We start from the raw sequence: 26,167 nt of genomic DNA, 5'->3' as shown, positions 1-26,167 counted from the left end.
CACTTGTCTCCTGCTCCTGCCTCAGGCCCAGGCCCAGCAGCCATGGCCAAAGTGCTGCCCAAGTTGGCTCTGGCAGGGCTGTCTTGCAGCTGCTGCCCATCCCTGTGCCCTGTGCAGCCCAGGCTGTCCCACGGTGTCCCTGCCCTGCGCCTCTGTCCCTGCAGGCTGTCGTCCCTGGCACAGCACAGGCAATGCTCCATGGCCACCTCTACAGCCCCCAGACAGCTCCTGAGGGACCAAATGAGCCCAAGGCCCACCTGGGGGAAGGGTCCAGCAAGACCAAGGGATATTGAAGGCTGACCACAAGACAAGCACACATCTTGACCCTACCTCTTCTTGGAATTTCCATCTGAACACCACTGAAATCTAGGAGTTGGTAGCTCTGTGTGTGCCTCTCTATATCTATTTTGTCTTTCTCTCTTTTTGAGTTTTCTGTTTCTGTGCTCCTGCAAATTTTGAATTACCTTAAATTGAACAGGCTCAGAGTTTGTGAAGTTGAATGGGCCAAGTCAATGCTTTGAGAAGTGGTTTATTTTGATTGAAAGTCTGTCATAGTTTGACATGAGAAGAATTTTAAAAAGCAATTCAAAACTTTTTGTGCAACTGACAATCTGTTAAAGCACTAAGATACTGAACATGCTCTGGGAAACACATTTGTTAAAGATGAAAAAACCCAGGAACCTCCTATTTCTTTTCCAGTCAATAAAAAAGCAGCGGGGCCTGGCCCTGGCTCCCATCTCAACCAAAACAAACCAAACCAAACCAAACCAAATTAACCCTGCCGTGGCCTGAGCCCCTTCCCCCCAACCCCCCAGGCTGCCCCCCATTGGCCCCATTCTAACCAAACTAAACCCCGACAACTACCAAACAGGAAAAAGAAAGGTTCTACAAAACCCTAACCACAACAAAGGTAGCCACACCTATTAAAATCTTACCATCAAGTCCCCTTCCCCCAACACCTTTCAAATCATAAACATCTACAACCTGCAACCCATACAAAATACCCCTACAACTAAAATTAAACACAAAAAACCCCAAAAACAAACCATAAAACCAATCCTAACAGAGTCCAACCACAACTTCCACCATAAGTTACTGGCAGGTGAGGTATTAGTCCTTTCAATACTTCAATCCTTCATCAAGTATAAGAAAACCCCAAAATACAAGCATATAAAAACAAATATTAAATTATGAAAATAGGTAGAGAAGAAATTAACACTCAAATAAAAAACAAGAAAAAAATACCTTAATCTTAAAACTAAAACCCTCTTATAAACTCTAAAGAAAAAACTCTTTTCTTTTATTACACATAAAACTAAAAACAAGAATTCAAATTAATATGAAACAAAAACTTCCATACTAAAGTAAACAAATGTTAAAATAACTGTAGTTTCATCAGATGATTAAGCAAGGGAAAAAAGTAATCCAGTATCCCTAAGAGAAGATCTCTATTCCCAGAGATAAAAAAAAAAATTTAGAAGTAAATAATAAAAACTGTTACCTTTAAACAACTCATCTTTACAACATTTTAGAATTAAACTAAAAAAAAGAGCATTCTACAAACAGTAAATTAAGTAGAAATTTTAAGTTTACATTCTTTACATTGTCAGTAAAAAGAAAAAGTTGTAGAGAATAAAAAAGTGCTCTAAAGAGTTTATTTTAATTCTTACTACCTTTTGCTGTTAAATTTATTTTTAATAAAATTTTCCTTTAAACCCTTTAAAATTTTTCAGCATACTTTACCTTTCTCGTAATCCAATCTCACAACAAAATAAATACATAAAGAATTAAATTACAATAAAACCCACCACACTCATCAATACAATAATTAGGAAATCTCACAATTAGAAAAATCTTAAATTAACAAACCAAAACCACTACAATGTCATAATAAACCTTCTGCCAAAGATTCTCTGATTTTCTAAAGTTCCCAGTAAAGGCTGTTTGGTTGTTTTGAGTGCCTGAGAATCTCTTGTTGGTGTTTTCCAAGGAGTCACACTCAGAGGAAACAAACAATTGTAATTCCTTCTAAGTGTGTCCTTGAGAGAGTAATCTGGGGGATGGGAGTCAGGGCTTGTGTGTCCTCCTTGGCCCAGCCCAGGCAGGGCTTTCCCAGCCACATTCCACACTCCATTTCCCAGCTGCAGGCACTGGTGCCTCTGAGTTGTGCTGCCCCAGCCCCAGGGACGCTCTCCTTGTCTGCCCATTCCCCCACGGTCTCTGGGCAGGGATGGCCTCAGTGGGGGCTGCTGACATCCTCAGCACCTTGGAGGCTGCAGCTGAATTTCACTGCTCCAGAGGCTTGTTGAGCCTTCAGCTCTTTAGTGCAGGAATTCAGTGTCCCAGGGCTCATTAACATTCAGAACACCTTAAAAAGCCAAGCCTCTGGGAATCATTTGATTTCAGTTTCCTAATAATTTGTAGTTAAGCAGATCTCAGAAGTGTATTCAAAGACATGATATTTAAAAAGACAGTGAGAAAAGATTTTTAGGTCCAGTTTAGTTTTGTTTTCCTGTTAATTCATTGACATGTGCAATCTCCAGCTGACACTGAATCCAAGTACCTCCTCATGCAGTTTGAATAGATATGAAAATTAAGACCCTTTATATCAGACCATCAATCAGACTCTGTCCCTACCCCCACCCCACCATTTCCCCCATCCAAGCCCTGGCACTCAGAGCAGCCTTGTGCAAATCTGAGCTGCCTCCAGCCCAGGCTGCACCTGCAGCTTTCAGCTCCTTGGCTCCAACTCTCACCAGCTGTCCTTGGAGAAGGAGCTGCCCGAGACACAGAGGGATGTGGAGAGTTTTGTCAAAGAGTGGCTTGAGGAGAGAGGACACAGCCGAATTAATTTGGTAAAGATGTCCTAACTAGGGAAGAGGCCTTTTGCAGGCAGGGTGTCTGTTGGGAATGTAGCTGACTAGAGAATGGAAAAGTACAAGACCGTGGTTAATTCCAAATCTTGCACCTGCAAAGATAACGTGTCCTTGGGCCTAGCTGAGTATGATAAAGAAATGGACAGCGAGACGTGAGAAGTAGAGAACGTAGGCCCAAAGGAATGTGGATGAGTTCATGGTATAGTTTAACCAATAGATTGCTTGGCTTACAGAATATTCATAAGCTTATTATTTGCTGTATAAGTGTTTGATGCTTTCTTCAATAAACTGGACCTGTGATGAACCATCTGGTGACTGGGTCTCCTTCTCTCGACAGTGAGATGTTCATTTGTTGTCAGCCAACAAAGCCAAGGGAAGGCACAGCTCCATCAGATGCAAAAGCCATTCTTCTCCCTGGCTCTGCCTTGCACCTGATCCCCACAGCCTGTCCTGTTTCCTTCATCCCTCCATTGCCAGGGACTTTGTGGGACAAGGGAGCTCTGCTGTGGGGATGGAGGGAGATGCAAGTGCCACCGCTGGGATGGGAGCCACAACTCATCAGGTTTGTGTCCTTTGGGGGTCAGGAACTGATGAGACTCAGAGGCACAGAAAGTTTCTCTTCATGGCAAACAGACCATAGTTGAACAGGACACAGTTTAATAACAATCATGCTCTTCCCTGAGCTAGGGGCAACATCCCAGCAGTGTCTGATGATTCTGCCATCCAGAGGTGATTTCCATACTAAAATTACTTTCAGACAAACATGGTTTTATGATAGATAAAAACACAATTCAGTTCTTGCATCAGGATGCTCATCCTGGTGTGGTGCACAACAGCTCCAACAATTCCTGATTTGCCAAGCTGCCAATGGTGGATGAAGAAGGGAGGTCAGGCTGCTTTTGGTGTTGAGGAAAAGCTGAAAGCAGCCTGACTCATTTCATCTCCTCCTGTCCTGGCAGATCTCTCCTTTCCTCTTCCACCCATTGGCTTTTGTCTCCCACCAGCCCCCCGTGAAGAGCCTGGCTCTGTGTTCTCCATCCCCTCCTCGCTGGCACTGCCAGGCTGGCATGAGGAGCCCCTCAGCCTTCTCTGCTCTGGGCTGGACCAGCCCAGTTCCCTCAGCCTCTGCTCACAGCCCAAGGGCTCCAGCCCCACCTTGGAGGCCCTTCCCAGACCCTGCTCCAGCTGCCAGACATCTTTCCTGCCCTGGGGAACCCAACCCAGGCCACAGTGACCTGGATAATCCCTGTCCTTGATGTTCTGGTCGTACAGCCCTGGCCCCTTGTCCCCTGTCAGGCTCTGGGGTGGATCCTGTGGAACATCCTTTGGTGGAGGCTGTGGCTCCAGGTGGGCCGGGGGGATCCCGGGGGACAGGGACCCTGCTGGGCATGAACAGCATTGGACTTGTTGGGAGAAACTGTGAGGGGGAGCTGGGGCAGAGTGACCAACCCAGTGACCTGACACAGCCCTGCTGGGATGTCACACAGCCCCTCTGGGATGTCACAGCCTGCTCTGTGATGGCACAGCCCATTCTCTAATGTCACACAGCTGGTCTCTGATGTCAGGGCCAACTCTGTGATGTCATATTCTGTTCTGTGATGTCAGATCTCTGCCCTGTGATGTCACAGAGGCAGTCTATGATGCCATAGCTTTTCCATGACCAAACATAACCCGCTCTGTGATGTCATACCCAGTCTGTGACCTCATGTTACCAGATGATAAATTGTCTACAACAGGTGAGCTCACAACTGGAGCTTGTTCTCCAAAACCCCAGGCCTGTGGAAACCACACAATGCCCATTGTGTGAGAAGGGGAACTGGAAGTTCAGCAGCCTCAGTGTCCTGCCAGCTCAGCCAGGCCCATGGGAACATTGGCATCCACGACCACCAGGGACCACCAGAGAGACCCCAGGACAGAAGAACACATGGGTAATGAGGAGAGGAAATGTGTTAATGATTTTGGGGAAATCATTATCATATTTATGCTTAGTCCAGGACAATCAATGAATATGTGTGCAATATACAGAATATAAACAGAAACTTTCCTGCACTCAGCATGCAGGGCTTTGGGAGGAGCTCTCCCCCATGCATCCAGCTGAATAAAGAATGCAGCGTCTTAATACTACATTGGGGTTAAGGAATTTTCTGTTTTACCGAATTTTTGGTAACACTCCCACTGCCAAGGAAAGCTCTGTCTGCTGCTGTTCACAAACAGAGAAGGGCTGGTGGCAGATGTGGGGCTTGGAGGCTGCCTGGGGCACAGTGACCATGAAATAATCAAGTTTTCAATGTTCTCTGAAAGAAGGAGGGGCAGCAAGAAAACTTCCACACTGGAATTAGGAAGGGCAGACTTTGGCCTCTTTAGGATGCCGATTTGGGGAGTACCAAATCAGGTACTGATTTTTTTAAAGAGAAACAGCCCTTAAAAACAAAGGGGTCCAGGAAGGATGGAGACATTTCAAGACAGTAATTTTAAGGGGGAAGGAGCAGCCTGTCCCAGTGTGGCAAAAGATGAGCGATTGAGGAAAATGACTGGCCTGGCTGCCCATGGAGCTTTTGTGGAACTCAGGGAAAAAAAGAGACAGCATCAGCTTTGGACAGAAGGTCAGGCAACTTAAGAAATATTTAAGGATCTTGCTAGGTTAAGCAGAAAGAAAAGGTGAGACATGAAAGCTCAATGAGAACTTAACCTGGCAGCTGCTGTAAATAAATGCAAAACATTTTTATAAAAAAAAATAAACCAAAGAGAGGGATAAGGAGAACCTCTACTCTTTATTGGATGCAGTGGAGAATATAGTAACTAAAGATAAGGAAAAGGCTGACCTACTTAACACCTTCTTTGTCTCAATTTTCAATATTAGGACACGTTTACCTCAAGAAAAGTGTTCTCCTGAGCTGGTAGTTGGGCACAGGGAGCAGAACAGCCACCCTGTAATCCAGGAGGAAGAAGCTGGGGACCTGCTGAGCCACTCAGATGCTCACAGGTGTCTCTGGGAGCAGATGGGATCCATCCTAGTGGGATGAGGGAGCTGTGGATGAGCTCCCCAAGCTGCTCTCCATCATTTACCATCAGAGCTGGCTCAGCAGGGAGGTCCCAGAGGACTGGAGGTGCCAGTGTGAGCCCATCCCCAAGAAGGGCTGGAAGGAGGAGCTGGGGAACTCCAGGCCTGTCAGCCTGACCTGGGTGCCCGGCAAGGTTATGGAACAGATCACCCTGAGTGCCATCACAGGGTACCCACAGGATGGCCGAGGGATCAGAGCCAGCCAGCGTGGATTCCAATGTCTGCGTGGAATGGTCTGGATGAGGGGATTGTGTCCAACATCAGCAAATCTGCAGATGACACCAAACTGGGTGTGAGTTTGGATCTGCTGGAGGATGGAGGTAGGAGGGCTCTGCAGAGGGCCCTGGACAGGCTGGATCCAGGGCCGAAATCCAACAAGGTTGGAGGTTGAACAAGTCCAAGTGCTGGGTCCTGCACTTTGGCCACAACAACCCTTGCAGTGCTACAGGCTGGGGACAGAGGGGCCGGAGAGCAGCCAGGCAGAAAGGGACCTGCAGGGACTGATGGACAGCAGGCTGGGCATGAGCCAGCAGTGTGCCCAGATGGCCAAGAAGGCCAATGGCTCCTGGCCTGGATCAGGAATGGTGTGGCCAGCAGGAGCAGGGCAGGGATTCTTTCCCTGTGCTGGGCACTGGTTGGGCAGCACCTCGAGTGCTGTGTCTAGTTCTGGGTCCCCTGGGGTGGGGAATTAGAAGAAATTTGTATCAGGAAGAGTAAAGAAAGCAAAGGTGAAGCAGAGGAAATGCTCAGGGCAGTTTGGGGGTGGCTGCCAGGCAGCCCTGGCTCTGAGCAACAGCGTCTGCAGTGGGACAGGAAACTCCCAGCTGATGGGAACAAACTTTCTGGCTGAGTGCAGAGGCCAGGACAAAGCTGAGTGGTTTCCCTGGTGTCCCCCAGCCCTTGCTGGCCCCAAGGGCTGATGGCATTTGTGCTCCCTCAGGTTCATGTCCCCACACCAACAGCATGGGGGTGCTCCCCCTGTTGTGTGCAATGCAAACAGGGGCTGCTGAGCCAGTGCTGCTGTGTCTGTGCCTGCAAGGATGGGGCACCTGTGTGAGCTGGGGGAGAGGCCAGGGCTGCAGAGGGGGGATGTTGTTGGTGGCTCCATGAGGACGCTCTGGGACGCTGCCCTGGGCTGTGCAGTGCACTGGGGATGGATCAGCCCCTGCTCTGCTGCTCCTTCCCGTCTCCCCCAGGGCCCTTGCAGAGCCCCAGCTGTTGCTGCCCTCAGCTGCCATGGCAACCCTCAGGACAAAGCGGTGCCAGGGCCACCCCCAGGTACAATTGCAGTGACACTCGTTGGTGCCACCAGGTGCCATGGCAACGGCCACGGGGACCCGTTCCTTGGTTTGGTGCCATGGCAACCAATTCCCGGCCCCGTTGTGATGGTTGGTGGCCATGGAAAGCTGCCCTGGCCCCGTGCTCAGGGCTGGTGTCAGTGCCCAGTGCCAGAGGGGATCCCTTGCTGGGGGCTGTGCCATGGCCACCTGCCCTGTGCCGCGCTGGCCGCTCAGGCACCAGGAACCAGCAGCCACCGGCACTGCCGGGGCCAAAGGCCAGGTCAGCCAGACAGAAAGGGGCGGGGCTGGGCACTGTTTCCATGGCAACCGGCACTGGGGGGACACCTGGGTCACCTGGCCTGGCAGTTGCCATGGAAACCCCTGGCAGGGACTGAGGGCACAGCCCCTGGCACTGAGACCCTGCTGGGCCGGGTGCTGAGCACAGGGCTGGGCACGCAGAGATGGTTTTGTTCTTGCTGAGCTGCAGCACAGCCAAGGCCTGTCCTGCCCCTCGTCCAGCCACGCTGGGGAGGGGCTGGGGCTGCGGGGGAGCTGGGCAGGGGACACAGCCAGGACAGGGGACCCCAACTGACCCCGGGCATAGCGCAGACCAGAGCACATCATGCTCAGGGTATGAAGGGGGGAACAGGGAGGAAGGGGGGAATTTTGGAGGGAGGGCTTTTGCCTTCCCAGGGAACACTTAGGCAAGAGGGGCCCTGTTTCACCAGTGGGCAGGGTCACGACCAAAGACACAGACACCAACTGAAGGAATTGTGTCATTTATATCATGCACAGCTGCAGAGATTTACAAAAGGATAAGCTCAGAAAAGTACATCATCATTAGCAAAGAATTACAAAAGAAGCTCAGCAATCCATCATAACCCATCATTACATTTTGATGACCAATCCCTTGGTCAAACATTAGAGGTGTTTGTGGCAGACAAAGATTCTGGCTGACTATCAAGGTACACCTTACAGACATCAGTAGTACTTTAGTGACACTGTTCTTCATTCATTTTTCTCAATCTCATTCCAATTAGGAACAAGAATTCTGTTGTGCCTGGAGCTGGCACCTTTTTAATTCCAGAATAATGCCCCCAGGCCCTTTGCTGTTCAGCTTTACCATGCTGTCTGTGGCTAACAAAGCCTGGGGGGCCCTTTCCCCTCTGGCTGGAAGGGGCCGGGTCCCAGTCCCTGAGGGGCACCCAGGCTCCTGGATGGATTCCTGTGCAAATCCCTCAGTGTCACAGCAGCCTTCACAGGGAGCCCCGTGGATCAGAGCATGTTCCAAAGGGGCCCTTGGGGCAATAAGGGAGATCTGGTCTGGCAGAGTGTGTAAAACAATCTCCTGTCAGATCTACTTGTTCTCACACAGAATCCTTGGCTGCAGGGACACATTCCCATTGTTCCTGCCCAGGGTTCAGGACTCAGAGTTGTCTTTCCCAGGAGCTGCTCCTTCAGCTGCCTCAGGAGGGCCTTTTGGCCTCAGGACCCACACTCTGGCTCCATTATTAGGGCTGCTGGATCCAAACCCTTTATTTGCACAAACAGTGGTGATTGGAGGTGGATCTCCTGTTTTCACAATCATTCCTTAAAATGCCATATCAATAATTGTACTACCCTGTCACAGGGTTGAATAATCCAATCCTGGTCACTATAGTTTGACAGAATTACTGTAATTTCTCCTTGATATTCTGCATCAGTTCCTCCTGCCATGACAGGAACACTTTGCAAGGCCAAGCTCCAAGGGAGCAGTTACCAAAGCAAAGTGTCCTGGAGGAATCTGAATTCCTGTTTCAGTACTGATAGCTCTCATGGGCTCTGAATTTCTCCTCATTAATTCCAATGCATGAAGGCCCAGCCCTGCAGCCTCTGGGCTGGCCCTGCCAGGGGCCATCACAGCCAGAACAATTTCCCAGGCAGCCCAAGTCTCACTGCCCATGGCTGGATTTGCAAACTGGGGGCAGCCGTGCACAGCCAGGGGGTTCCATTTCCCCAGTGGGCCATTGTGAAGGGCATGGAGCACATCTGGGAGATGGGTTCTCCATGGACAAAGGTTCCATCTCCTCATTTTTTCAACTGCTCTTTTAACAACCCCTTCACCCTTTCAACCAATCCTGCAGCTTGTGCATAGTCTGGTACATGAAAAACCCTGCAGGAAAAATCACTGTATTTTTCACAGGAACAGACAAAGCACTCTGCATCACAGTATCAGCAAACCCTGCAAAAATAGCCAATTTCCTCCCTTCCTCCTTTTTCATTGTATACAATCTCACAAAGTTGACCACTGACATGAGGGTCCTGGCCAATCCTGTTCTGTAGGGTATTTATTGTTACATCCCTGAGCAGCCAAAGCTACAAAATTAGTATTGTCAGCACTATTTCACATTATTATTATTTTAAATATAGATACACATATTGATATACATATAGACAGATAGATACATATATTTATAAATATATATATAAAGACACATATATTAATGCCTTCTTATTCTATAAATACATATATTGTTATTTATTATATTGATATTTCACTTGTACAAATGCATCTGAGCTCAAGATTAAAGCCTTTTTCTGTTGCTCCATGTGGGAGCATTCCAACAATAATTGCTCCTTCTGAAGGTGCTGTTTCCTATGTACTCAAAACAAATTCATCTTTGTCTGCCCAAACCCACAAGGTCTTTCCCTTTTCCATGTGCAATTTTTGGATGCATTTGAAGCCATCCAGGGGTGCAGCTTCTTTTACCCGACTGCCCCACTGCTCCCATGGGGCTGCGACCTCAGCCCACTCCAGAGCCAGGGAACTCCAGGGAAGGGCTTCCCAGCTGGGAATTTCTGATTGCACTGATTCCTCACATTGACACTGAACAAGTGACATTTTGTTGGCATCTGGCCAGACTGTGCCAGTTTTGTTTTACCAGTGGGCAAAGTCAGCACCAAAGACACAGACTCCAACTGAAGGAATCAGTGTCATTTCCTGCAGTTCAGAGCAGCAAAGAATCACAAAAGGAGCAGCTCAGCAATGCACCCAACCATCCCCACCAAAGATTGCCTGCAGTGATTAAGAAAGATCCAGCAGCATTTACCCTCAGCCTTTACCATCCCCCAGACCCACACAGCAGCTGGGGAAGCTGTCACAGCCAAGGGCTGCAGAGCCACTCCTGGGCACTGGGAATTCCTGCAGGCGCCTCCAGCCCCAGGTGAGGCTCCAACCCCGCTGGGAGAGGGCCCAGCTCTGACAGTGCTGAATGAACAAACTGACAGCACTGCTAGTGTGGCAACATCTGCTTTCATCCTCCTCTTGGGTCCCTCCCAAAGCCTGGCCAGGGCTCAAGGAGGAACCAAGGGAGCTGACTTTGATCCTTCAGCCCCAAACAAGGCCAGATGTCAGATTTCATGGCCTTGTCTGGCTTCTAAATACACAAAGGTCAATACATGTTTCACTAATGAGTGGCTACATCTATCTCAGTGCTAAAATCCATGCCCATTTCATTAGGGAGCAGATACAAAGAGAACCTTTGCTTGGAAGGTTCATCCAGAGGCCACCTTTGGCTCAGGGCCTGCTGTCCAGGCCTCACTCAGGGCTGGTGTCCAGGCCTTGGCACTTCAGGGACGTGGTTTAGTGCTGGGCTTGGCACTGCTGGGTGACCGGCTGCACTGGGCAAGCTCAGAGGGCTTTTCCAACAGAAAGGATTCCGTGATTCCATGATTCTATCCACTGCATTCAGCAGGGGCTATTTTAGCAGCATTCCTTTGCTCCAAAAGTTCCCTCTTGCCCAGCTCCTGTGGCCTGAGGCTTCAGCTCCTTCAGCTCCTGGTGCTGAGCTGCTCATGCTGAACGAGATGGCTTGGAGAGAAGAACACAGTCCGTGCAATTCCTTCTGGGACACGGAGAGGGGAGGCTGTGCAAACAGGAGCATTGTTTGCTGTGGCCTCCTCTCTGCCCTTCACGCCTTTCAGTGCTTTGAACCAGCCAAGAGCTTTCTCCAAGAGTGCAATGGAGCAGCTGTTCCTGCTCCCAGGCCTGGCTCTCTCCAGTCTCTGCCCTTGCCTGGTTCTGTCCCTCTTGCTGTGCCCTCTGTTCCCCCAGGGCTCGCTGGCTGCTGCTCAGCACTGTGGCACTGGCACAGATCCAGTGCTCCAGAGCCTCCTTTCTGTGCCCTTGGAGCTGCCTGGGCACAGCAGCCTTTTCCATCTGGAAGCTCCCCATGGACAGGGAGTGCCCAGCTCCGTTCCTTGCACAGCCTCCAGGAGCCCAGGGCTGCCATCTCCAGTCCCTGCTGGCACTGGGGGCTCCCAGGTGCCTCAGGCTGCTGTGACACCGCTGCACACGGGAGGGAAGAGGGGCGGGCGCTGTGCTCAAAGTCAGCTCCATGTGCTGCTGCTGCTGCTGTGGGGTCATTTGTGCAGCCCTGGCCCAGAGTCAGGGATCAGATCCTGCCAGTCTCTTCCAGCCCTGGCTGCTCAGAGTTTGGGCCTTGGAGCCTCAGGTAGCCAAAGGCAGCTGCTGCTGGTCCCTCTGTGTGCCCGAGTTCAGCAGTGCTGCTCCATCAGTCTGAGCCCAGCAACGGGGAAAAGCCTCAGCCCTGCAGGGCCAGGAGCTGCCGGGCTCTGCCTGAGCAGCTCAGCCAGCAGGAAGGGAGCTGCTCCACACGGGAACCAGGAGCAAAGGACATTCCTTCTGCAGGACATGTTTTCTATTTAGAGGGAAAAAAAAGGAAAAAGGAAGAAAATAGGTAAATTGTAAAAGATAAGAATAAAATCCAAGTGTTAGTGAAAAAACATAACACAATGTTAGTGAAAAAACCAAAACATAAATGAAAATATACATTCTTTCCATTAAGAGGTAAATGATCTTTTTCAAAAGAGAACTCAGTTCTTTACATTGTAAATGTGCTGATGGCATGGATCAATCTTACTGACCTCAGCAACCTCTTAAAAGATTTTGGGCTTTGCTCCCAACACTGGTATTTGAAATTGTGCTCGAAGCAAGAGGAAATTGCTTTGTGCCCTTCCAGCTCTAAGCAGGACTGGGAATGGAAACTCTGTCAAAGCCCAAATCCTTTAGAAGATGACCTTCCTTCTCACCCTGCTAATGAGCTGCACATTCCCTTTGAAACTGCCAAGAGTTTCTTAGAGTCACAAAGTCCCACTTACGGCTTTTTGCTCTGGCTTGGCACTGCAGAAGGGCAATTCTCCATCCACCAGCTCCAGACTGCACTGCCTCAGGAGCACGGCCCACTCGCCAGCTTTGGCCCACTCGTGGCACTTCTAGAGGAGGAACAAAGTGCAATTGCACAATTCCAGACAATCAAGAAGGAAGAATGGGACAGACAAAACACCCTGGGCAGATCCAGGCGCTCAGCTGGGACTGTGGAGAGTTTGGGTCCTTGCCAGTTGGATGTGTGTCCCCAGCTGCAATCTCTGGGCCTGCAGCAGGGTCTCACTCACCTGCCAAAGCAGAAAGCTCAGGCGCTGTGCTGACAACAGGCTCGTCTGATGCAGAGCTGTGAGAGCAATGTGAGGGCAGAGCCAGCCCAGCTGGGCCCAGGGCTGAGCCCAGCAGAGCCCTGGCAGAGCCCAGAGCAGCCTCAGCACCCGCAGAGCCCGGCTGCAAGGAGAGAAAGCAGAAAGTGCCCGTCAGCTGAGGGCTCCTGTGCCCTTGTGCCAAGGCCTGCGGTGCCCAGGCCATGCTGGCTGTGCCCAGAGCTGTGCCCAGAGCTGCCCATCCCTGCTGCCTTTGGCAGCAGAGCAGGAGGGCAGCACATGTGCCCAGCCTGCAGCCAGACAGGGCACATCCAGCCCTCAGCAGCTGCCCAGAGCAGGATGCTCCTGTGCTCGCTGCCAGCTCCCAAAAGCTCTGATCCCACCCTGCCAAGCACACAGGGACCCACCTCACGCCAGCCACGGCTGCAAGAAAAGCTGCTCCCAAACCATGGCCTCAGCCTTCTCCAAGGGCACGGCCCATCCACGCCACAGCTGCTCCCAAGCACTTCCCCATCCACACTGGACCACCATGAATGCTTCCTCTGGAAAAACAAACAACACATTATTGAAAAGAGATTGGAGACAAAAAGGGAAAACAAGAAAAATGCTATAAAGTCTTATCTCGGTCAGTGCCTTGAGGAAGGCCCAACCCCTGCATGCCAAGGAAGAACCCACCCACTGGTGAGGGAAGCCTACACTTTCTCTCTTCCCCCTGCACTGCCCCCCAAAATCACGGTGATCCCAAAGCAAACAAGGGCAGTGGAGCAGCCCAAGCCCTTCTTTGCCTGCAAAGCAAAGCAGCTGTGCACAGGTTCTGGAGCCCCACCTCTGCTCCCACCATGGGGTTGGTTTGTGTCGGGCTGGCTGCCCCAGCCCCAGCCCGGGGCACGGTGGGTGCTGGGGGCTGTTGGCAGGGCCAGGAGCCCACTCCCATTTCGTACCCACCCCAGCCCCTCCTCCCAGCCCTGCCAAAAGCAGCTGGGCAGCGACTGAAGAATGAGCTGCATCTGCCCCAGCAAAGGGGGAGCCTTTGGCTCCCAGCCAGGCTGGGCAATGCCCAAATCTGGCAGAATTTCCCCAGGTGGGGACTCATCTGCAAATTCCCTGTGGAGTTTGGCTTTGAAGAAGGTGCCAGAATCAAAGTGCATCACCTTCAGCCTCCCCTGGCCAGGCTGAGGAAGAGCTTGTCATCCCTGATGTCACCCTCGCTGTCTCCAGCAGCAGCAGCAGCAGCAGCAGCAGCAGCATCCCCACTCAGTACAGCTTCTGCAGGGGCTCCTTCTCCTTCCCTGGGGGCAGACCAGGCTCTCAGGGCTCTGCCCAGGGCCCCAGCTGTCAGGGAACCAGGACACACAAAATCAGCTGGGATGGCGGCCACCAGTGCTGGGCAGAGCAGCTCAGCTCCAGCACAAGGGCTGTGTGTTCCCATCCCATGACCCCGGTGCAGTGACACTGGCAGCACAAAAAGCTCTGAGTTCCTTTGCTTCTCATTGCCAAGGCATATGTGGAGCAGGAACTTACCAGGGCTCTGGATCAAGGTGTGCCTGTGGCTCTCTCCCTTCTTCTATGGCAGAGGAATATCACACATCCAAGGATCACAGAACAGGTCTTCCAGTGCGGGTCTGTCCAAGGAGTTCACGGATAAACACCACCTGATCAGGTCTTTGCATTCTGGGGAGAGAAAGCAGAAAGTGGCGGTCAGCCAGAGAAGGCTCCTGTCTGATTTAGCCCACTATTCCCATGCCCAGGCCGTGCTGGATGTGCTCAGAGCTGGGCCTAAACTTTCCCATCAATTCCCTGTTTTGGAGGAGAGCAGGACATGTGCCGCCTCCTCAGCAGCTGCCAGTGCAGGATGCTCACGAGCCCACTGCTGGCTCCCAGCACTGGCATTCCCCCCGTGCCCAGAGAAGAGGATCCACCTTGGGAGAGCCTTTGTGGCAGCGGGAGCTGGCCCCAGCTGAGGTTCTGGCCCCTCCTGAAAGGGTGCTCCCCGCAGACCATCTGGTGCAGCAGGATGCCCAGGGACCAGACCGTTGCTGCCTCGCCATGGTACCAGCCAAAGTCGTTCCATTCCGGGGGGCTGTAGGACAGTGTTCCTATGGAATACAGATGGAGTTCATCAGGGGGATGCTGCTGCTCCCAGAGCCTGGCCCCAGCATCCCTGGGTGTACGGGGGCTGCATCAGGGGCACACAGGGTGACCACTGCCCTCTCGCCAGCACCTGGGACTTGTGCACAAAGTTAGGGTTGGAAAAGAAGCCTCTGGTGCTGGAAGAGGGCAGCCCTGGCTAGGCCCGAACATGACATGCAAAGGAAAAACCCACTCCATGCTGGGGAAAAAACCTGCCCTTATCCTCCCTGCCTGCATTGCCCCAAAAATATTATGAAGCCAGGGAAACAGGGCGAGTGGAGCAGCCCAAGCCCTTCCTCTTTTCTGCACACCAAAGTGGCTGGGGCACAGGTTTCGCCCTCTCTCTCTGCTACCCCCACCCACGGGGGTTTTGGTCGGGCTGGCTGCCCCAGCCCAGCCCCAGTCCTGGGCAGAGTGGCTGGCAAAGGCTGCCAGCAGGGCTGGAAGATGGCTGCCACCCAGCCCTGCTCTAAAGCAACTCAGCTGAAGATTCAGTGCTCTGACTGGCAGCAAAAGGGAGAATCCCCGCTGCCACAGCCAGCTTGGACTGGGAGATGTTGGGCCATGAGATGTCAGCAGCGGGAGCACAGCCCTGTGTAGGCTCACCTGCAAAGTGAGTGTAGACTGTGTCCTGCAGGTAGGTGCCACAGCCAAAGTCAATCAGTTTTGCCTGCCCGGTGTCCAGGTCAACCAGGATGTTCTCTGGCTTGATGTCCCTGTGCAGGACCCCGCAGCTGGTGCAGTGCCACACGGCCTCCAGCACCTGGCAGAACAGCTCCCGCGCCTCCTCCTCGGGCAGGAACCGCCGTGCCCGAATGAAACGCTGCAGGTCCTGACACTGCTCTGGCCGCTCCAGCACCATCACGATGCAGTTGGGGAGCTCAAGCCATTCCAGCAGCTGGACCACACCGGGGAAGCCAGTGGACACCTTGGCCAGCAGCACGATCTCCAGGGGTGCGCTGGTGCCGTCGGGCTGCGGGAGGAGCACGATGCCGTCAGTGGGGCCGATGCCGTGCCAGGCCTGGGGAAGCCCTCAGCCAGCCCGGGATGCTCTGCGCCCTGCGCTGGCCCCACGCCCGCTCTCCCTCGGGGCGTCCTGGCGGCTCCCACCGTGCCGGGCCCCGGCTCATCCCCGACCGGCAGCCCCGGCTGCTGGCCCCGCTCACTCACCAGCTCGCCCCAGTGCCGGACGCGGTTCCGTGGCACCCTTTTGATGGCCACCTGCAAGCTAAGGGCAGCAGCGGGGTGAGCTCGCCGCCCGCACTGCGAGCCCCATCCTCCGCCCTCCGCCCTCCTCCTCCTCCATCCCCTCCTCCTGCGCCCGCCGCCGGCCCCGCCGCTCACCGGGGCGCCGTCCGAGAGCCTCGTGGCCGCGAAGACTCTGCCGAAGCCGCCGCGCCCCAGCAGCGATCCCAGCCGGTACCGCTCCAGCAGGGCCTCCTGCGCCGTCCCTGCGGGCGGGACGCGGCTGTCAGCGCTCGGCCCGAGGCCAGCCAGGGCCCCCGAGCGCCCCTCACCCGCCCCGGGCCGGCCATGCCCCGGCGTTCGCTCCCGGGAACGCGGCACGGGAGGCTCGGGGCCGGCGGCCGCGCTGCTGAGCGGCGGAGCTCGGGCCGGGGAAGCCGCAGCGGAGGCGGCGGGAGCGGCCGCGCCGCGTGTGTGCTCCGCTGGCCCCGGGAGGAGCCGGGGCCGGGGCCGGGGCCGGGGTCGGGACTGGCGGAGGCAAAAGGCGGCGGTGCTGCCCCGGCCCCCGGCACTGATGCCCGCCCGGCAACGCCACCGCCAGCACGGCCAGAGCCGGGCGGAGGCGAGACCGCGGCGGGACGGCCGGGGCCGGGCACGGGGCAGCCCCGCCCGGGGCCGGGGGCGGGCCGGGGGCATGGCCCGGCCCGGTAGGGGAGAGGGAGGCGGGGAGAGGAGAGGGACGCCGGGCAAGGGACCTCGAGAGAAGGGTGCCCGACAGCGGGAAAGGGAGAGAGAGAGAAAGAAAGAGAGAAGAGAAAGAAAGAGAGTATTCAAAATATCTCTTTGCTCTTTGCTGCTGCCGCCGCCGCTGCCGCCGCTGCAACTGAAGCACCGGGGCCGTTCGTCCCCGTGTCCGTTCCCCGCTCGCCCCACGAGCCCCACGTTCGAGCCCCGCGCGCCCCGGGGACAGCCCCTCCGTCTGCCCAAACACGGGAACTTTGCAGCGCTGAGCCCGGATGCAGAGCCCTGACTCCTGCACTCCGGCACAGCAATCCCCTCGCTTGCTGCTGGGCATTGTCCTTGCTGAGGGTCAAACACTGTCGGGCCACCTTCCCTTGGGGAAGGATTCCTACCTGAGCCCAGCACTGCACTGACACCTCCAGTGTTGCTTTCCTGTAAAAACAGGGGAAGGAAAACTGTGTGTGGCTCATGGGATTTTAGAGGGTCTAAAAATCACTAAGTCACCGATCTTAGAGGTGCAGTTCACCTGGAATTACTGGGATGGAGAAGTAGTGCAACATGGAAAAGGGGAGCATAGAAATAAATAGAGGAAAACATCTTGGATTGTTTCTTTCATTTTCATTTCACTTCTGGAAAGCTGTTTCAGTTTTCCAGGAACCTTCTCCTGTCTGCTCTTCCCAAGAATCTCTCATGGAGAACAAGGTCAAGCTTCTGTCACAAGATTTGCCACCGGGAAATTACGCCACTGGTGAAATTTTCATTGTGACTGTTTGTGCTGGCTTAGGGCAAATTTTGGGAGGAAATCTCCAAAAGGAGTCCGTCTAGAAAGCAAGTTCAAATGGCCCCTCCCCCTACTAGTTCAGGAAAAGACTTCCCTTGAGAAAAGTGGAAAAAACCCCAGTTTATTTAACAAGTAAAGTATTCACAAGCATGAAAAATGAATTATATTAAATCAAACCTCTGACAGTGGTGAAGAGATGGCAAATTCAGAAAGTCCTTATTGTGGGTTGTAGTTGGCTCACTCGGTCTCTTCTAAGTCCCTCTGGCGCTGGAATGCAGCGTCCCAGAGCTTGGTGGGCCACAGGTGTGAGCTGCTGCCAGTGTTTGTCTGGGTTTTCAGTAAAGAGCAGGTTTAAACAGTTCCAAGAAAAAGGAAAGCCACAGTCCGAGGAACTTCGCTTCCTAAGCTAGCTAAAACCAAATTGCTAGACCTGGGCTGTGAAGGCACCGGGAAATTTCCAAATCTGGGCACTGGCGGTCCCAGCAAACACATGAGCTGGATGATGCTGGTGCCAGAACCTGCAGATTTCCAAATTTTGACTTTCTGTGCCAGCAAATCACTGGACTTGGGCTGTGCCAGCACCAGGAAGTTTTCAGATCTGGGCGCTGGCACTGCCAGCCAACACCAGATCTGGGTGGTGTCATTGCCAATGACAGAAATTTGCCAGATTTGGGCTCTGCTGGCACTGAGAAATTTCCAAATCTGGGTTCTGGTGCAGGAAACACAAGATGTGGGGGCAGTTCCAGACCCAGTAGCAGGAAGCTGCCACAGGTTTTGGGTTTCTGTGCCAGCAAATTGCTGCACTTGGGCTGTGTCAGAATAGGGAAATTTCCAGATCTGGGCACTGGCAGTGCCAGCAAACAGTTCATTTCAGGCTCCAGGCTCCAGGAAGGACTGGGTCTGGATGCCTTCCTCTTTTCTTTCCTTCTTTCCTTCCATCTTTCTTGGGATCCTGCTGTGAACAAACTCCAGATCGGGCGGTGCTGGCAAGGGGAAATTGCCAGGTTTTAGCTTTCTTTGCCTGCAAATTCTGGACATGGGTGGTGCCAGAAGAGGGAAATTGCCAGATGTGGGCACTGGCAGTGCCAGCGCACACCAGATCTGGGTGAGGGATGAGCCGGCACTGAGAAATTTCCTGATGGTAATTTTCTGTGCCAGCAAATTGCTGGAATTCGGCTGCGCAGGCATCTTAAACATTCCCGATCTGGGTACTGGCGGTGTCAGCAAATCTAAGATCGGGTTGCTGTAGGTACCAGGTCTTTGCTTGGTTTTGACTTTCTTTGCCAGCAAGTTGCTGCACTTGGGCTGTGCAAGAATAGGGAAATATCAAATTCTGGGAAATGGCAGTGCCAGCAAACACCACATTTCAGGAAGGACTGGATCTGGACCTGTTCCCTCCCTGCCCACCTCCCTCAACAAGGTGCCAGAGGGGCTGGACAGCAGCCAGGCAGAAAGGGACCTGCAGGGACTGATGGACAGCAGACTGGACAGGAGACAGCAGTGTGCCCAGGTGGCCAAGGAGGCCAATGGCTCCTGGCCTGGATCAGGAATGGTGTGGCAAGCAGGAGCAGAGCAGGGATTGTTCCCCTGTGCTGGGCACTGCTTGGGCAGCACCTCGATTGCTGTTTGTAGTTCTGGTGCCCCCAATTTAGGAAGGACATGGAAGGGCTGGAGTGTGTCCAGAGAAGGGCAACAAGGCTGGGGAGGGGTCTGGAGCACAAGAGCTGTGGGGAGTGGCTGAGAGAGCTGGGGTTGTTTATCCTGGAGGAGAGGAGGCTCAGGGGAGACAAGGCAGTGTCAGGGCACAGGGTGGACTTGATGATCTCCATGGCCTGTTCCACCCTTGCTGATTCTGGGATTCTCTGAAACCACCCTTGGAGCAGTTGCAGGATGAGCCCTGGGCCTCCTCTTCAGCAGCTCCAGCAGCCCAGGTCCCTCAGCTTCTCCTGCCAGCCCCAAAGCCCATCCTGTCAGTCCTGCAGAGCCTCTGCAGCTCCTCCTCACTGCTCAGAACAGGGAGCCCCAGAGCCAGACACAGCAGCCCAGATGTGCCCCCCTGGCCTGGGGTGCCTCTGGCAAGGGAGCAGCACCAGGCACTGCAGGAGCCTGCAGACAATTGATCTGAAGGCCAAACCTCCTTAGCTCCTTCTGAAAGAGCAGGAACAGTTCCTCATTCCAGTGTGGTGGAATGCTGGGCACCACAGCTCCAGGCGAGGACTGGACACAAGTTTGCTCCCACTGAGTGCTGTGATGGGTTCTGCAGGAGCTCTGGGCTCCTGGGCTTGCCAGGCACAATGAGGAGAGAAGGAGCCAAGTGCACTGATGTGGGAAATGGATATCTAGAAATCTTTTAGGGCCTAGTAGAATGCCCACAGAGTATGAATCTGTAGATAAACCTTGAGACAAGAAATGCTAACTTAAAAATGCCATGGAATAGGACAGATATTGTTGAGAGAGAAATGGAGGTGAAAAAAAGTTCCAAAAGGTGGCCTTGCAAATAAGATTTTGGAAAAACAGAGCTATGAAAGATGCATTGTAGTGGGACCCACGAGGGGCAGTTTTAATAATTGGCTTTAAGGCATTCACAACGTGGCATGGCAAAAGGCTGATAGACCAAAAAAACTAATTATAATGTATTATGATTAGGAAATAGTTGGCTTCTGATTGTGATGGCGTGAATTATAACATCTCTATTGTCTCACCCTTCTCATAAGACTGAAAATGGAATAAAAGTTTTTAAAACACCTCTCAGTGTCCCCATCTCTAGGTCAAGAAAAGAGTATTATCCAACACACTGACACGCCTTTGCCTCCAGCATAACCCAGCCTGGACCAAACACACTGAAAGGTTTCCCATTTGGCCCATGTCTCGAAGCATCAGGTCTGCCGTTTGACAGCTCAGGTTGGTTTGGTGTCAAGGAGTTCCCTCAGAAATGCTGGGTTTGTCTTCCTCTGTGCCTTCCCCTCAGCAGCCTTGGGGATGCTCCTGTGTGAAGCCATCTGTCTCACACAGTTTCAGACAACTTCAAACAGGATATTGTGCAATAAGTTGTCTCCTCTAAAGGGTTCCAACAACCCCTTACCAGCAATAGGAAATTATTACTGATAGATGAAAGTGGAAAACCCCAACAGTTTATTATCAAACAGAATCCCCCCATGACACGCGTCACAAGAAGGCGCTGGGGTCTCTCTCGGAAGAACAGGAGCTGTCACGCAGCAGTTCCAGCAGCTGATGGAAGCTCGGGGGCTCGTCCGGCATCGGCTTTCTCCCATGGCAGAGCTCCATGGAGCGGGCAGGGCAGTGAAGCAGCTGGGCTGGAGCCCCTCGCTGCCTTTTCTCCCCGGCGTGGCTCAGCTCACAGACTCTCGGGCTGGGAGCGGGGCCGCTCCGCTCCTGCCGGCACCGTGTCCCTGGGCTTGGACAAACAGTTTCCTGCCAGGAGAGCCCTGCACACTGCTCCACTGATCTTTCATACAGGCCCAAACCAACTCCAAACACTCTGTCTGCAGCAGCTTTTCACAAAGGGCTGCAGCAATCCAGGACAGCTGCAGGTGAGTGTCGGCAGGCTCTTGTCTTGTTCCTGACAGCAGAATTCTTGATGATCTTGTGCAATTTTATTCAGATGTAACATGAGAGCTGAGGTTTTTTTGTTAAAATACTTTATGACGAGTAACAAGCCGTGGGTGTGTGAGGTACATGACTGATGTGTGAAAGCATGAGCATATCCTCCAAAGTGGCCAGTCTAATTGTCCATTTCATTACTCTTGTATTTACTCCACACTAATGAGGAAAACCAAGCTCTGCTTGGAGGCAAAACAGGCATGGGATACACTCTGGTCCCTCGCAGGCTCAGCAGGGCTGGCAGTGGCACAGCAGGCAGTCTGCTTCATTGTGAACCACTACAGAGCTGCATCCCAATCTGGTTTAAGTGGCGTGGTATTATTAAGAGCTCCTTTTCTGCATGAGACACAAAACGGAGATCCCAAATGATCTTCATGCAAGCATGCAGTAAAGAACTGCTCCTGCTGTCCTAACGAGGTGTTTGCTTTGGCAATTACACTCTTCGCGTACATCTTTTGATGCAGACACTTAAGGTTTTCCCCCACACCCCTGCAAGGCTGGCAGTGGCTGTTTCCCAGTTCCTGTTCTTCCCTAGAGATGGTGCAGTGGCTGCTTTGAAACAAAGAGCCCTGAGATCTGGATAGCTTGAAGGAGCATGAAGTGCTAATTAAGTGCTCATATTGGTAACACCCCGGTCTGCACTGCCCAGTGCTCTGCAGCAGCAGCAGCAGGACCATGCATCATTCCTGTTGGTTGATGTTCATGTTTCTCATGTGCAAGAGCAATGACTTTGAGGAGGGACAAAAATGCCCCTCTTCAAACAGTGGGTGTGCAAGGAGATGTGAAGTTTCACAGCCTTTTCTAGGATATTTTAGAAAGATCTAAGAGAATATTGTGCATGGGGTAGGTCCCTAATTTTGTCTCCAGAGGAATCCCCACAGGGCACATTCACTCTGCTGCTGATGGCAACCCCAGAAGCTCATGGACCAGTTTTTCCTGCAATGTGCCACCCTGCCTGGGCTTTACTAGGCCGGGACTAGACCCAGAGCTAAGCAAACACATGCAGCCAGGTGACATTGTGTAACATCAGAAGCTGGCAACCATGAGGACTTTGCTGTCAAAAGGTTACAGTTTGCACTGGGCCCAGAAGTGTTTTTCCCTAAGGCAAAGCAAATTGAAATGTGAAGTTTCAAAGCTTCAAATGACTGTGAAAGGAAACTGCAGAATAATTTCTGGAAGGGCATAATTGTCAATGATCATGCAGCCCACCAACAGCTGGAGCTGAATCCAGAATTGCTTCTTCCAGCTGTGCAGGAATTCATTCCACTGGCAAGCACTCGTCCATGGGAACAAATGATCCCCTAGCTCGGGGCTGAATGGCAGCCAGGCTGCAGTGCAGCTTGGAGGAGCCCTTGTCACTTGTTATTGGCCTCCCAGTGCACTCATCCTTCTGCAAACAAGGGGCAAACAACACAGATGGAGTGCTGTCCTGGGTAAATATACGTACAGGTGATTGCCAAAGCAGTGCATCTTTTCCCGGTGAAATACATTACCTCTTCTTACCTATGGAATTGTGATTGAAGACATCTGTGTGCCAGATCTGTGGGAGATTGCAAAGGAGCAAAGCTTTGGGATTTGGGCACACTTCTCTTGGTTTCTTTGCTCAGGCCTTTGGTGAGCACAGAACACACCTAAGTAGAAAACCTTTGACTAGACAGGATCTTTTGGATCCATTGTCCCTCAAACAGGTCAACAGGTGACTCTGTTGTAATGCCAAGTAACAAAGAGCAGCACAAATGACACAAAGAAAACATGGCCAAAGTGGAAGAGGAGAGGCCCAATGAGGAAAGGATGTGGTGAGACACTGGCACATTGAGTGAGCTGCACTCCCATAATCTCTAGGCTAGCAGGTCCTGGTCTCACATTCTCCTCTTGGTTTTTTCAATTTTGTTTATTTATTTACTTTTTTCATCATCAAAATGAAATATATAAAATTAAAAACATGTCATCAAAACTTAAAGACAGAATCAAAACACATTAGTTCAAAACTACATCTAAAGATCAGAACATATGTACATCTGTAACTATGAAGCCTAACGCATCAATCCTATTCTTCAAACACTCTCCATACAGGCGGCAGCTTCTTCCTGAGCTTGGAGGACAGAGAGCTCTTCTGGATGGGAGGCAAGGACTTTGTGGGTGAGGGAACATCAGAAGTGTCCGGAGAAAACTTCTCGGTAAGACGGTAACCAGCCAGATCTGCAAAATGGAGACACAAAGTTTAACAGAGGCCACAATGCAAACCTAAAGCAGCTGAAGCTCCATATTTCATGGGACACATTTCCTGGAAATGTCCAAACAGCTGCATAGGGAAACATGCTCCTGCTGGCAGACACTGAGGCAGGCCAGGGCAAACCCTGAGCCACTTGCCCAGAGCTGGCACAGGCCCAGCCTGGCCTCTGGGCTGCCCTGGGACAGCAGGGAGCCCAGAGCCCTGTGCTCCCCAGGAATGGCTCAGCTGCACACGCACCCTCCTGCTCCTCTGCCTGCCCCACAGCTCAGCAGCCCCACAGCTCCAGGGGCACTGGCAGCAGCACAGCTCATTGCAGGGGCACGTGCAGGGCACAGCTGTTCCCTGGCAATGTGCACAGCCTCTCTGGGCTGCCACAAGACCCTTCCTGCCAGCAGAGATTGGCCCAGCTCCCCCCTCACCTCTGTGTGAGGCTGAGCCATGACTGCCCTTCATCTTGTCCTCCACCTGGAGTTGCTTCAGGCCCCCCATGCCATGAGCAGGAAGGGCAATGGAGAGAGCAGGGACAGATGCACACCACAGAGACCTGCAGCAGGACTGAGGCTCTTTTCACCCATGTATCCCCAAATTTGCAGAACTTTGGAAAACAACAAATTCAGGGAAAACATGTTGTGGGCTATGAAGTTGCAGAATATCCAGCAATGCAGCCTATTTCTTCTGAGAGGCTTGGCAACGGATCCATCTGAATGTTTTATCCTATTGCAAAGCTGAGGAAAGGGTGGCAGGCAGTTTAGCCGGGCTGTCCTGTTCTAGAGAGTGTCTCTTGGGAACTATCAGGCCCAGCACCAACATTTAAGGCAGCATTTGCTCCAACTGTCCCATGGCAGTCAGCCTGTGAAGATGCCTGTAAAGTGATTCATCATCTCAAGGCTAACATGAAACATCAGTTTGCATAGAAAGCAGAGCTCTAAGCCAGGACAGTCATACAAGACTCCTTTGGCAGGAGCTGCACCTGCTGTGCAGGCTGTGCCACACCCAGCAGATTGTCCCCCATGTGCTCCACGCCCCAGCAAGGACCCTCCTCATTTCTCAAGTTAGTGGCATCATGAGGAGACGTGGTTTTCCCAGGGCCTCTGTGGTTAGCACTGTGAAATACCAAACACTGCTCACAGCTGCAATTGCAATTGTCCCTCTTCCCACAAAAGCACAAGGCTCTATCCTTGGCCTTTGCAGGCACTTTCCCTTCCCCATCAGTCACCACATCTAGGAAAATCTGACAGACTGGGAGAACTCCAGGGAGCAGCAGGAAGCTGAGTCAGAGGAGCTTTAGTTTGGGTATCAGGAAAAAGGGTTTTTCACCCAGAGGGTGGCTGGGCACTGGAACAGGCTCCCCAGGGCAGTGGTCACAGCACCAAGCCTGACAGGGTTGAAGGAGCATTTGGACAACAATCTCAGGCACTTGGTGCGACCCTTGGGCTGTTCTGGGCAAGGCCAGGAGCTGGACTCGATGGTCCTGATGGGCCCATCCAACTCCCCATATTCTACACTTCTGTGATTCTGAGAACTGATGGGCTGCAGGAGGGCAGAAATAGGTGACGAGAGGACAGAAGTGAGGTTGGTTGGAGAATCAAGTCACTGAGTTCACAGAAGATGCAAGATACAGGACCCTTCCCTCCCAGCATTCCCATTCTCTGTCTCATCCCTTCTTCCTCCCACACACACGAAGGTGAAGAATATCACTAAAAGAAGAAGAACCTACTTGACTCCCATGTCCATGAGTGCAGTCATTGCTCGTGCAGGAGTCACATTCTCCACCATGATCCCCAGGGTCTGACTGCCCGCTTTCTGAACAAATTCTGGGGAGCTGGACACCATCTGGAGAAGCACCTGAGCAACCTCATCCACCTCAGAGTCCATGTCCTTCTTCAAGGTCACAGAGAGCTCTCCCAGAGTGACAATGGCAGAGCAGGACACCTTGGAACCGAGGTTGGTCACCTGGGGAAGCCATGAGGGGAAACATAAGAATCACCTTGGAAAGAAAACCAGTTGCCTTCAACAGAAGTCCCAGGAAATGACAACACATCCCACTGTCCAGAGGAGCATACAAGGACAGAAGAGCAGGAGAGCACAAGCACAGAAAGGCACTTACTCTGGCACCAATTTCTGGCTTCAGACCTGCTTACTGCAGGCGTAAATAAACATTTCATTAAGTGTTCTACTTAACCCTTCTTAAATGTCCAGAGCTTTGATTTTAGGCCCTTTTACTAGAAAATAAATAAAGAGCTGCTTTCAAATCATGAAGGCAAAAGTCATAAAGATAAAAGAGTCAGGTGCTCCTGTTCAAAAAAGCAACACCAGCAGCTGAAGCACTCAGCCAGGAAACAGAAAACACAGGCCCAGGTCTACAGAATAATTTGCAGTGTTGAATTACAGCTTGGGCAGAGACTGGGACTCTGGCAAATAACGTCATTGGTATCTCAGTTTCTGCATTTGCACATTGCATTATAAAGGCTCCACACTCAAAGATGAGTGTCAGATACCCGACCTGCCAGTAAATACAGCTGCATGTACCCACAGATCCTACAGACAGCTGACAGACATTAGAAATATCAGGTCTAAATCAGAAATGAAGGCAGACCCTGAGCACACATGGAGATGAGCAAGCACATACCTACTCTACACACTGTGTATGAAGTATGAGGGCAATTCAGAACAATGTTCTCACCTCGCTTGCCAAGCAAACCTCACCAAGTCTACAAAGCAGGACCTCTGAATGGGACCCAGTCAGGTGTCTGATGGTGAAGAGTCCCT

Source organism: Melospiza melodia, unplaced genomic scaffold, assembly GCF_035770615.1.
Source record: "Melospiza melodia melodia isolate bMelMel2 unplaced genomic scaffold, bMelMel2.pri scaffold_37, whole genome shotgun sequence".
In the NCBI taxonomy this organism is placed as follows: domain Eukaryota; kingdom Metazoa; phylum Chordata; class Aves; order Passeriformes; family Passerellidae; genus Melospiza; species Melospiza melodia.
Note: the sequence above shows the minus strand (reverse complement) of the source record.